Source organism: Chrysochloris asiatica, unplaced genomic scaffold (assembly GCF_000296735.1).
Source record: "Chrysochloris asiatica unplaced genomic scaffold, ChrAsi1.0 scaffold00038, whole genome shotgun sequence".
Lineage (NCBI taxonomy): Eukaryota > Metazoa > Chordata > Mammalia > Afrosoricida > Chrysochloridae > Chrysochloris > Chrysochloris asiatica.
Window position 1 is genome coordinate 14111055 of NW_006408556.1, and position 7549 is coordinate 14118603.

General features: G+C 40.4%; 1 pseudogene; it reads left to right on the forward strand.

Annotated features, from left to right (window-relative positions):
- The first annotated feature begins 4008 nt into the window (after positions 1–4008).
- On the forward strand, positions 4009–4985 carry LOC102814794 (annotated as a pseudogene).
- The last annotated feature ends 2564 nt before the right edge of the window (positions 4986–7549 follow it).

The following is a 7549-nucleotide window of genomic DNA, read 5'->3' on the forward strand; positions in this document are numbered from 1 at the left end:
TATATATATATATATAGAGAGAGAGAGAGAGAGAGAGAGAGAGTTGTTGTTAAGTGCCATCGAGTCGATTCCAATCCATAGTGACCCTGAACAGGGTGTCCAAATCTTTATGGGAGCAGAAAGCCTCATCTTTTTCCTGCGGAACATCTGGTAGTTTCGAACTGCTGACCTTGCAGGTTACAGCCCAATTCATAACCACTATGCTACCAGAGCTCCATATCTATCTATCTATCTATCTATCTATCTATCTATCTATCTATCTATCTATCATCATCATCTATCGAGTCAGTCCCAGTATGGCGCTGTGGGTTAATGCGTCCGACCACAAAGCCGTTTGAACTGCAAGATCAGTGTTTTGCTCACCAGCCACTCCTTGGAAACCCTATACAGGGTCGCTATGGGTCAGAATCGACTTGATGGCACCAACAATACATCAATACATGATGCTGTTCAGTGCCATCAAGTTGAATCTGACTCATAGCAACCCCCCGTATTTTTGAGGCTTTAAATCTTCATGGGAGCAAAAAGCCTCATCTTTCTCCCAAGGAGCGGTTGGTGGGCTCAAACTGTGGGTGGTTTGCAGTCCAGCATTTATTGTATGGAGCCACCGTGCTTCCAGATATATATGTTGTTGTTGTTAGATGCTGTCAGATAGGTTCCAACCCATAGTGTCCCCGTTTACAACAGAATGAAACATCGTTCAGTCCTGAGCCAGCCTCACAATTGCTGCTATGCTTAAGCCCATTGTTGCTGCCATTGTGCCAACCCATCTTGTTGGGGGGTCTCCTACTTTAGGGACTGGTATCTCCTGATACGATGTCCAAAATACCATATATCTGCTCCTGCCACAGTCTTATTTCTTGATGATATATGCAAGTAGAGGGCTTGCTGGGTCATATGGTATGCTATTTTCAACTTTTCAAAGAAGTGCCATACTATTTTCCACAGTGGTCGCACCATTTTACAGTCCCACCAGCAATGGAGGAGGGTCTCCAGTCTTTCCACACCCTCACCAGCATTTGTTGTTTTCTGTTTTTTTTCCCTAACTTTGCTATTAATGCTGGGGTAAGATGACATATCATTGATTTGTATGCATGTCTCTGGTAGCTAATGAGAGTCTTGGTGTGATGCTATAGGATAAGCACTGGACTGCTAAGTGCAAAATTGGTGGTTCAAACCCACTAGTTGCTCTTCAAAAACCCTATACAGGGTCACTGACAGTCAACAACAACAACAATGGCTAGTGATCATGAGCATTTCTTCACATGTTTGTTGGCTGCTTGAATGTCTTCTTTAGAGAAGTGTCTGTTCATGCCAAGTTTGGGGTTGTTTTTTGTTTTTTTGTTTAATCTTAACAGAAGTGTTCAAAACTGCCAACCTTTACATTAGTTAGTCAGTTGTTGTTGTTGTTAAGTGCCATCGAGTCGGTTCCGACCCATAGCGACCCTGTACAGGGTTTCCGAGGGTGTAAATCCTTACGGGAGTAGAAAGCCTCATCTTTCTCCCGCAGAGTGGCTGGTAGTTTCGAACCGCTGACCTTAAGGTTCGCAGCCCGATTCGTAACCACAGTTAGTCAGTAGTAGATAGTAAATTATTTGCACCATGTAGGGACGTTTCACATCCAGTAGGATGATTATTATCAAAACACACATACACACAGAAATCAGAAAATAAAAAGTGTTGGTGAGGATGTAGAAAATGAGCACCATTTATACTCCTGTGTAAACATTCATCTAAAGCACAATAAAACGTTAAAAAATTACAGCCAATATCAGTAAACAATTTGTATAGATATTCTTAATGGAGAGATTGTGCAGTGCTGTTGAGATTGTAAAATGGCACAACCACTATGGAAAACAATTTGGCAGTTCCTTAAAAAGTTACAGATAAGACTTCCAGCGAGATGGTGGACTAGACAGACATGCTACACAGACCCTCAACAACAAAGATACAGGAGACCAAATGAAACACAGAGGAAAATCCTGGAACCCTGAGCTACAGAGGAAAGGTTACAGAAGTAACCTGCCCTTTCTGGGAATTTAGGGTGGATAGAGAAGGATATCATGTTTGGTAAGGTGGAGGGTCAGAGAAAAAGAGGAAGACTCCCAATGAGATGGGTTGGCCAAGTGGCAGCATTGATGGACTCAAGAGTGGCAACAGTGGTGAGGTTGTCCCAGGATCAGGCAGTGTTTCATTGTGCTGTGCATAAGGTCGCTATGAGTTGGTACCGATTCAATGGCGCCTAACAACAACAACAAACTGAGCTGCATGAATGGTGAACGGAAAATGGTATACATGCTTCCATTCTCCTCCAGTCACACCCACAAGGATACAACTGGTGAGAGCCTCAAAACACATCTGCATGCAATCATCAATTAAATACAAATACAATGACAGCACAATGTCTCAGAGACAACAGATGATTTTAGTTCACATAAAGAAATGAGAGAGAGAAAGAGAGAGGCAGATAACATTTCTAAGGAAGAAAAGGACTAGCTAAGAAAGAATTCCAAAGAATAATATTCAGTTACCTTCTACAGATTGACAGAAAGATAAAGAAAAGCAAGGAGAATACAGAAAAAAACTTTAGAAGTGTTTTGAATTATATTATAAGAACAAACAGTCAAAATAAATTCAATTTTGAAACAACCCAAAACCTGCTAATAGAACTCCAGAAGATTAATACTAAGATCTCAGAAATGATAATACATTAAAAGGGCAAAAAAAGTAGATATGAATCAAAACAACAATGAGATATCATCTCATACCTGCAATAACAGCAAAAAAAAAAAAAAGTAGAGGACAATAAATACTGACAGGGATGTGGAGAGACTGGGACACTCCTGCATTGCTGGTGGGACTGCAAAATGGTCCAACTTCTCTGGAAAGCAATATGGTGTTTCCTCAGAAGGCTGGGAATAGAAATACCTTATGATACAGCAATTCCTCTACTTGGTATTTACCCACAAGAAATACAAGCCATAACAGGAGAAGATATATGCATACCAATGTTCATAGCAGCACTATTTACAATAGCAAAGAGATGGAGACAGCCAAAGTGCCCATCAATGGAAGAATAGATAAACAAACTGTGGTACATACACACAATGGAATACTATGCTACCCTGAAAAATAACAAGGAAGCTGCAAGCCATTGCATAACATGGATGAACCTTGAGGACATTATGTTGAGTGAAATCAGCCAGCCACAAAAGGAGAAATACTGCATAGGACCACTACTGTAAAAGACTAAGAAAAAGGACCCATACTAAAGGGGGGTGGATTCTTTGCTGGTTGCTGGGATGTGGGAGTAGGGTAAGGGGAGGGAGGGGAAGGTGGAGCATGGGGCAGGGATTAGACACAGGATAGTTTGGGTGCTAAGGAGGGGGGTAATATACAAGAAGGGAGAGGGGAATGGAAGAACAAAGTAGATAAGAGAACAATTAGGCAGGTTTGCATGGGCTAAGTGGGACAGAGGTAAATAATGATGTATGCACAACCTTGGAACAACAGGGCTCTGGGATACAGGATTGAGACATGGTTGGAATGGGGAAAAGGGGGGAATAATGTTAAGATGCTTGGCTGTCTTTTGAATCTTGGTTTCCCTTGCATGCCATTATGAAATAGACACTGGAGGGGGAGAGAAAGGAATAGCCAGAAACATTACCATAGAAAGCTTGTAAGTCTGTCTTCTGCCTATAACTGATTGGAATACCTAAAACAGGGCTACAACATGCCCAGTGAAGGAGGCTTCCTGCGGAGCCTCTGCATTACATAAGACTATAGTTGGAAGCCTGAACCACATCCAGATCTTCAGAGATGGGAAATTTCCACTTGAAAGGACGAGCAGACTAGCCTGGAGCGGCTAGAACAGAAGAGAAAAATGGCTCAGCTTTTCTATAATGGGTTTGCCAGCAGAATACAGGTGTTGGTAACAACCATTGCAAAACCTAAGCCAAAATGGTAAAGGAAAAGACCCATATCAACATCGTCGTTATTGGACGTGAACATGCTCTTTTGGCTTACACACTGGATGTGAAACAGCTAATTGTTGATATTAATAAAATGGATTCCACTGAGCCACCCTATAGTCAGAAGATAAATGAGGATATCGTTAAGGAAGTCAGCACCTACATTAAGAAAATTGGCTACAACCCTGACACAGTAGTATTTGTGCCAATTTCTGGTTGGAACAGTGACAATATGCTGAAACCAAGTGCTAACTTGCCTTAGTTTAAAGGATGGAAAGTCACCGTAAGGATGGCAATGCCAATGGAACCACATTGTTTTAAGCTCTGGATTGTATTCTGCCACCAACTCGTCCAACTGACAAGCCCCTGCGTCTGCCTTTCCAGGATGTCTACAAAATTGATGGTATTGGCACTGTCCCTGTGGACAGAGTGGAGACTGGTGTTCTCAAACCAGGCATGGTGGTCACCTTTGCTATCATCAGTGTTACCAATGAGGTAAAATCTGTTACAATGCACCATGAGGCTTTGAGTGAAGTTCTGCCTGGGGACAATGTAGGTTTCAACGTAAAGAATGTCTCTGTCAAAGTTCTTCACCGTGGCAATGTGGCTGGTGAGAGCAAAATGACCCATCAATGAAAGCAGCTGGCTTCACTGCACAGGTGATCATCCTGAACCATCCAGGCCAAATCAGTGCTGGATATGCACCTGTGCTGGATTGTCACCCACCCAGCTCACACTGCTTGCAAGTTTGCTGAACTGAAGGAGAAGATTGATTGCCGGTCTGGTAAGAAGCTAGAAGATGGCCCCCAAATTCTTGAAGTCTGTGATGCTGCCATTGTTGACATGGTTCCTGGCTAGCCTATGTGTGTTGAAAGCTTCTCTGACTACCCTCCTTTGGGTCATGGCATGAAACAGACTGTTGCTGTGGGTGTCATCAAGGCAGTGGACAAAAAGCCTTCTGGAGCTGGCAAAGTCACCAAGTCTGCTCAGAAATCTCAGAAGCTAAATGAATAATTACCTTTAACACCTGCCACTCCAGTTTTGATCAGTGGTGGAGGAACGGTTTCAGAACTCTTTGTCTCAATTGGCCATTTAAGTTAAAGACTGGTTAATGGTAACAATGCATCATAAAACCTTCAGAAGGAAAGTAATATTATGTGCACTATTTGTTTCTTTTTTGTGTGGCAGTTTTAAGTTATTAGCTTTTTTAATCAGTACTTTTAAATAAAAACAACTTGACCAAAAATTTGTCACAGAATTTTGAGATCCATTTAAAAAAGTTTAATGAGAGAAAAAAGAGAGAGAGAGAGAGAGAGAATGGCTCAAACAAATGACCAAAATGCAGAAACAGAAAATGTTTCTAATGAAGAAAACTTAGTGGAACTAACTGAAAAAGAATTCAAAGGAATGATATTTAGGTACCAACCAAAGATTGACAGAAAGGTCATGGAAATCAAGGAGAACACATAAGAAAAGCTTTAGAAGAATTCAGGAAAACACTACAAGAACTAAATAAAGATAAAATAAGTGCAAATTTTGAAATAATCCAAAAGCTGCAATTAGAAATACAGAAAATTAATACAAAGATTTCAGAAATGAACAATACATTGAAAGGACAAAGAAGTAAATTTGAAGCAATGAAAGCCAGATTTACTGAGCTTGAAGATAAATCTCTCAATACTAGTATGTTAGAGCAACTATCAGAAAAAAGAATGAAAACATCTGAAGAAAGCCTAAGAGTTATATGGGATACCAAGAAGCATAACAACTTATGGGTGATCAAAATTCCAGAAGAGATAATAAAAAGCAGAGAGAAAATCAAAGGGTTGTGGGAAGAAAACTTCCCTAACATTATAAAAGATGAGAAGATAAGCATGCAAGGAACTTAATGAACCCAAACATGAGAGTTCCCAAAAGAAAATCACCCAGACATATTATAATAAAAAAATTCAAAACCAAACACAAAGCTAGAATCCTGAGAGCAGCTTAGGAAAAATGAAGTTATTTACAAAGGAGAACCATTAAGACTAACCTGATTTCTCAGAAGAAACCATGGAGGCAAGAAGGCAATGGGATAACATATATAAAGCTCTGAAAGAAGAAGACTGCCAACCAAGAATCAGATATCAAACAAAGCTATCCCTTAAATACAACAGTGATATTAGGATGTTTCCTGATAAATAGGAATTAAAGGAATTTATAATGATCAGATCAACTTTACAAAAAATACCAAATAGTATTCTTTAGACTAAGAACCAACAACAATCTGAGATTACCATATATGACAACACCACCCAGAAGAACTCAATCCAGATATGTTGTTGTTAGGTACTGACTCACAGCGACCCTATGCACAACACAACGAAACACTGCCTGGTCCTGGGTCAACCTCACAATGTTGCCACTCTTGAGCCCATTAATGCTGCCACTTTTTTTTGCCAAACCATCTTGCTGGGGGTCTTTCTCTTTTTCTCTGACCCTCCACCTTTCCAAACATGATATCCTTCTCCAGTGACTGGTCACTCCTGACAATATGTCCGAAGTATGAGAGTTTGGCCATCCTGGCCTCCAAGGGGCACTCTGGGTGCACTTTTTCTAACACAGATCTGTTGGTTCTTTTGGAAGCCCATGGCACTTTCAATATTCTCCTCCAACACCATAACTCAAAAGCATCAGTTCTTCTATGGTCTTCCTTATTCACTGTCCAGCTTTCACATGCATATGAGCTTATTAAAAATACCATGGCTTGGGTCAGGCGCACCTTAGTCCTCAAGCTGATATCTTTGCTCCTCAACACTTTAAAAAGGTCTTGTGCAGCAGATTTGCCTAATGCAGTAATACGTCATTTGATTTCTTGACAGCTGCTTCCATGAGTGTTGATAGTTGATCCTTGAATAAAGAATGAAGTCCTTGACAACTTCAATCTTTTCTCCATTGATACGAATGTTGTTTATTTGTCCAGTGGTGAGGATTTTTGTTTGCTTTACATTGAGATGTAATCCATACCAAAGGCTGTTGTCTTTGATCTTCATCAGTAAATATTTTAAGTCCTCTTCACTTTCAGCAAGCAAGGTTGTATCATCTGCATATTGCAGGTTAATGAGTCTTCCTCCAATCCTGATGCCATGTTTTTCTTCATAGAACCCAGCTTCTTGGATTATTTGCTCAGCATACAGGTTGAATAAGTATGGTGAAAGAATACAACCCTGTCGCACACCTTTCTTAATTTTAAGCCATTCAGTGTTCCCATGTTCTGTTTGAACAACTGCCTCTTGGTCCATGTACAGATTCCTCATGAGCACAATTAAGTGTTCCGGAATACTCATACTTCGCAATGTTGTCCATAGCTTGTTATGATCCACACAATCGAAAGCCTTTGCATAGTCAATAAAGCACAGGGAAACATCTTTCTGATATTCTCTAGTTTCAGCCAAGATCCATCAGATATCAGCAATGATATCCCCAATCCAGATATAGAAGCATTTAAACTAAAGCAAACCTTTAGTTTTGAAAATAGAGAACCAGAGATACCAATCTGTAATGAAGTCAACTACAAAGCAAAAAGGGAATAGTATAGA